This window comes from Takifugu rubripes, chromosome 2 (genome assembly GCF_901000725.2).
Source record: "Takifugu rubripes chromosome 2, fTakRub1.2, whole genome shotgun sequence".
Classification (NCBI taxonomy): domain Eukaryota; kingdom Metazoa; phylum Chordata; class Actinopteri; order Tetraodontiformes; family Tetraodontidae; genus Takifugu; species Takifugu rubripes.
Genome location: NC_042286.1, coordinates 15,310,034 through 15,316,104, shown reverse-complemented (window position 1 = coordinate 15,316,104; position 6,071 = coordinate 15,310,034). Strand labels below are relative to the sequence as shown.

Genomic DNA, 6,071 nt, shown 5'->3' with positions numbered 1-6,071 from the left:
ATGAAGACATTTTTCAGTCTTGACTTGGATCACATAAAAATGTTGAGTTGTTGTTGAACTCCTCAGGAAGTTTGATAAGAATCACTGTTGAGAAGCCAATTAAATAATTCACAGATTAAATGACGCCTTTAATCTGCCGCTGCTCACCTGGTGTATCCAGTTATAAACATTAACTCTGAGATTTGAACCCTTTAATGTATAAATCAATTAGTAAATACATGAAAAAACAACAAGATTAGACAAAATTGGTTGGTTTTGAAGCGCCACAACTCTGGTGATCTTGAGTTTTTCTTGTAATTTAATCTGAATAGTGGCTTTTGTTAAAGCACATTTAATATTAATGTAAACATTGATCATAAACATTCGTAGACCACAGCTGATAATGACCTTAATTACAGTGAGTCCTCATTAATGTGTGAATGCCATCAGGCTTTGAACATCAGTAAAATCCAGTGGCTGGACGAAATGTACGATTAAATAATGTGTTGTTCCTTGAAATCAGGTTGTGAAAGATAAGCTAAATGACCTGCGTGCGTGTGTGTGTGTGTGTGTGTGTGTGTGTGTGTGTGTGGTGGTGTGTGTGTGTGTGCGTGTGTGTGTGTGGGGGGGCTCCTTCCTCTACTTCCTGCGATTGTGGTTCGGATCGTTTCCTGTGTTCAGCCAAACAACGTCTATCTCCAGGGTTGTCCTCCTCGGCAGCGTTGACGCCTTTTAAACACACAGGTGTTACACACGTGAGTCATGTATGTGTTTATTCACTTCCTGCTTCCAACAAACGACATGTTTTGGCTCATTTTGGCTCATTTTACAGGACTTTCATGTCCTAAACAAAACCCACTTCAGTGGCGTGACGGGTGTGAGCTCATTCCGTGGTTGTTTATTTCAATAAAATCCTGTCCTTCCCCCGAGGGTGGGGGTCACAGAGTAACCCCACCCCTAACTGCCGTGGCTCCGAGACTCTGACCTCTGCGTGCACAATACGTGTGCACACTTGGAGCAGTGAACCGGAGACATCTGGAGGAGCGTCACAACACTGCAGGTCCGCCATTGTTTTCTCTTCCAAAACGGAAGCGGTGAGAATAAAGGACCCGTAATTGTTGCTGAACATGGTTTCCGCCTTTGGTTCGTGTCCCAAACAGGATGCAGGAGCATGAATGTTGGGTTCAGCGCCACTTCCCTTCGGCGCTTTTACCACACGCTGGAAAAACTGTGAAGGAGCTTTTGGATACCACTAACCTATGGATATGCTGTTGATCTCCCTGTGGGTGCTGGTGTCCACCGTCCAGGGCAGCTCAGGGGCTGCACAGGAGACGCTCTGCACCCCCAACACCTGCTTCACTGTGCACACGCTCAGGCTCAGCTTCCAGATGGCCTGGGGAGCTGCGAGCAAACGGAGGTTATCTGATGACAGTGAGAGACCGAGAAGAAGAGAATGTGCTCCGCTCGCTTCTCTCCAACATCCCCAGACGTCACCAGGAGAGGACACAGACGTTTTGGATCGGACTAAAACTGCACAAAGGAGACTGTGTGCTAGCCTACCAGCCCCTCGGGGGCTTTAAATGGATATCTGGAGAGGAGGACTCCTCTTACTCCAACTGGGAGAAACAGCCTGCCAGCACATGCACAGAGGAGAGATGTGTCAGGGTTCTTCGTCCCTTTTCAGGAGAACCCCACCTCAGATGGACTGCCGGATCCTGCAGAAGGCCCAGTTCTTATGTCTGCAAGTTTTATTTTAGTGGAATGTGTAAAGCGTTGGTACTGTCGGGCCCCGGGCAAATAGCCTACACGGCCCCCTTTTCAGAGAGACCGCAGCACTACAAAATGCAGCTGCTGCCCTTTGGAACGTATGCGGACATTTCATGCAGTGACCAACAGTCTCACCTGTCCGTGTGCAAAAGACAGAAGACGGGTTCAGGTGGAGCCACCGGGTCCGTTCTGCAGAACAGGAAGCCCAAACTGCGCCATCCACAACGGCGGATGCCAGCATTTCTGCCAGCAGGCTGCAGGTGAGCTGCGCTGCTTGTGTCAGGACGGCTACAGCCTGGAGGAGGACGGGCTGTCCTGCAGGCGGGTGGACGCGTGCACGGAGCACCTCTGTGAGCACCAGTGCCTCCCTGGAGGGGCGGGACACTCCTGCACGTGTGCGGACGGCTTCAAGCTGGACGCAAACCTGCGCAACTGCAGCGACATCGACGAGTGCACGTGGGCAGCCTGCGGGCAGCATTTGTGCATGAACAGCCATGGCAGTTACACGTGCGTGTGCAGGGATGGTCACCCAATGGTGGACGGCGGATGCGTTCCCGTGGACGAGTGCGAGCGGCTGCAGTGTGACCACGGCTGCTCCGACACCGGCGGCTCCTTGTCCTGCTCCTGCCTGCCCGGTTTCTCTCCAGCTCAGGACGGCCGCTCGTGTGTCGACCTTGACGAATGCAGCGACGACCTTTGTCCCTTCCAGTGTGTCAACACTGAGGGCAGCTTCAGGTGCACCTGCCCACAAGGCTTCCTCGCCGAGAGCGACGGCTTGACTTGTCGCCAGGAAATGGGCGAAGCTGCTGCGTCCGATGCCCAAGCAGAGGAGGGAAGGTGGGAGAACTTCTCCGAGCCATCGGGCAGAGCCACAGGGGAGCCGCCGCCGCCATTTCCTGTCCATCCGGTCAACTTCAGCGAGAGCCACCAGCGCGGCAACGCGTCCTTGTCTGCAGACCTGGCTGGGATGCTGAACTCCAGGGTGCTGCTGCGTCCTGGGATCAGTCGTTCCTCTGCTCCTCTTGGTCACGGTCACTCTGGCAATCGCGATTTTTCGTTGCAATCGATCCAAGAAAGAAGCCAAGAAAGCGGCGGCCACAGACGGGTACTGCTGGGTGTCCCCGGGTTTGGATCCACGCCTAGAAAAACTGTATGAATCCATCCTGACAGATGACCTTTGACCCCCCACCACCCCGACGGGCTGCATGAATCTATTTATTGGTGTTTTTCTTTAAACAACATTCTCTTCTTCTGGATGAGGAATATGAATATTATTACTGACTGAATAAATAAATAAAGTTGTACAAAAGCTAAGCCAGTAAATCCTGGGGAGGATTTTAGACTCCTTGATTTTTGCCAGGGGGAGGGGAGGGGAGAGGGGAGAGGGGAGAGGGAGGAGAGGAGAGGAGAGGAGAGGAGGGAGAGGGGAGAGGAGAGGAGGGAGAGGAGAGGAGAGGAGAGGAGAGGAGAGGAGAGGAGAGGAGAGGAGAGGAGAGGAGAGGAGAGGAGGGGAGGGGAGGGGAGGAGGGGAGGAGAGGAGAGGGGAGGAGGGGAGGGGAGGAGAGGAGAGGAGAGGAGGGGAGGGGAGGGGAGGAGAGGAGAGGAGAGGAGAGGAGGGGAGGGGAGGGGGGAGGGAGGAGAGAGAGGGGAGGGGAGGGGAGGAGAGGAGAGGAGAGGAGAGGAGAGGGAGAGGAGAGGAGAGGAGAGGGGAGGAGAGGAGGAGGAGAGGAGAGGAGGGAGGAGAGGGGAGGAGGAGGAGAGGAGAGGAGAGGAGAGGAGAGGAGAGGAGAGGGAGAGGAGAGGAGAGGAGGGAGCGGAGAGGAGAGGAGAGAGGGGAGGGGAGGGAGAGGAGAGGGAGAGGAGAGGAGAGGAGAGGAGAGGAGAGGGGAGGAGAGGAGAGGAGAGGAGAGGAGAGGAGAGGAGAGGAGAGGAGAGGAGAGGAGAGGGGGAGGGGAGGGGAGGAGAGGGGAGGAGAGGAGAGGAGAGGAGAGGAGAGGAGAAGGGGGGAGGGGAGGGGAGAGGAGAGGAGAGGAGAGGAGAGGAGAGGAGAGGAGAGGAGAGGGGGGGAGGGGAGGGGAGAGGAGAGGAGAGGGAGAGGAGAGGGAGAGGAGAGGGGGGGAGGGGAGGGGAGAGGAGAGGAGAGGAGAGAGAGGAGAGGAGAGGAGAGGAGAGGAGGGGGAGCAGCGCATTTAAAAGACGGGAGTGAAGACAGGTGAGTTTTCCAGAGTTTTCAGAGGTTCAGAGGTTTGGAAGAGAGGGAATGTTGCTGAGCTCAGGTGGGAGGAAGTTCCACAGACTGATCCGATCACAGACTGATCGATCAGACCTGATCCGATCAGACCTGATCGATCACAGACCTGATCGATCACAGACCTGATCGATCACAGACCATGATCGATCACAGACAGATCACAACTGACTCACGGATGGAAGCAGGAGTCCAAATATCAGGGAGGATCTTTCATGGCTGAAGTTTGTTGTAAGGGGCAGTCGGGGCTGTTTGTAGACTCGAGGAACAGTTAGAGCGCCACCTAGTGACGGAGGAAAGAAAGGCTGCAGGATCCTATTGGTGTTGGAGGATGGAGGTAGATCGACCCCCCCCCCCACACACACACACACACAACACTCACACACACACAAGCCGGAACACCGGCCCCCAGGGCCATTGGATCCGTGCAATAACTCTTTGGAACCTTTATTGGATAATAATGGAGTTCTGATTCTATGGAAGTCCTGAATGTTGGACTTATCCAACATTTCATTCGTGTCAGCACAGGGTTGAAGGCTGCTTTACTGCACCAGGAGGGAGATGATGGGCAGTCGGGGCATTTCTGCCCCCTGCCCCCCACCTTCAAGCTTTATCTCTTTTCCGCCATGCTCTAAATTCTTTGTCGTGGGGGGGGGGGGGCTGTTGCTTCTGGGGTGGCCCCTGAAGTCCAGTATCTGATCTGTAGCGCCCACGGAGCAGCAGCCGCCCCGGTCCCGTCTGCCGCCACCATGGCCATTTGGGTCTCAGCCTTTGTTTTATCTCCTTTAAAGATTGGGTGCCTGGAACCCGGGAGCAGGTGTCGGCCCTTGTGTGGCAGAAGTGGCTGCATCACCTTAAACCGAGGACCGAGTGGACTTTAAAGGTGCGGAAGACGCCTGCTCCAGCAGCGGCGGGGAGCTGCTGGCGTTCAACGAGAGGCTGCTGATGAAATATTGAGCCTTTTGAGGCAAGAACTGCACGGAAACGTCTGGATGGGTTGCGGTTGCCGGCTTGGCGTCTGCAGCAGCCTTTCAAACGCCACTGAGAGGCTAAAGTGGACTCAGCAGACCTTCAGAGGAGCTTTATTCCACCCTCCAGCATCTGGAAAGGCAACACCAAAGTCTGCTCTCCCCACTGTGTGTCGCTTTCCAGGGACCAAAGGTGGACGGAGCGGCCGTGTTCGGACACGGCTGATGGATATCTGTGCACAGCGAGGCTCGAGGAGCCGTGCCAGGTCCCAGAGCCCGCAGCTCAAAGGTTCCGGAGCTCCAAAAGGATGCTCCACCGGGCCTGCGGGCAGATTGCACGGATGTAAAGGGAGGCTTCAAGTGCTCGTGCTTCCCTGGATACGTCCCGGACAGCAAAGCCCCAGAAACAATGAAACTTCACTGCGCACAAGAGAAATGTCCTGCGTCCTGCGAAGGCAGCGGGGGAGTCGTGCCAGTGTCCCGACGGCTTCATAGCCAGCGACAGGTTCTGCCACGATATCGACGAGGTTAGATGGAGGGGTGTGAGCACGAGTGCAGCAACTCTTACGGAAGTTTCCAATGCTCGTGCAGAGAAGGCTTCGTGCTGAAAGATACCGTCAAATGTGTCAATGCAACTCAGGGAGTCACGGGCCCCCCGCCCCCCCCCCCGGGCCCCCACCCCCCCAAACATGCTGCTGGGCTCTCTGGTGCCGGCGGTCCTCGGGCTTGGATTTTCATCACTTTGACTGTAGTGGCCTCCGTATTGGGGATGGCTTCTACGTGGTTCGGAGGCACAGAGGCAGAGCTGGAGCCGGCAGGCGGGAGTCCGGCGTTCCGACGGCTCCGAGGCCGAGCTCCCATGATTGGGAAAACCGCTCATTCACGTTTTCTTCTTTCATCCAATGAGAGAAATACAATCGAAGCTCTGGGCGACTTTGGGCTAACACTGCTGCTGGTTACATCTCCAGGATGAACAGTCCTGAGCTTTATTCCAACGTATATTTTGATTCAATTGTTAAGAATAATTAAAGCAAAGATAGAAGCTTGAGTGAACCCAAAGTAAATGTGAGTGGATGGAATGTCTGCCCTCAGCAGGGGGTCCTAATGAT

General features: G+C 54.8%; 1 protein-coding gene across 1 annotated transcript in view; it reads left to right on the top strand.

The window, feature by feature from the left end:
• The window catches only part of LOC101079637 (transmembrane protein KIAA1109 homolog), a 235,245-nt gene that overhangs the window by 131,515 nt on the left and 97,659 nt on the right, over positions 1–6,071 (top strand).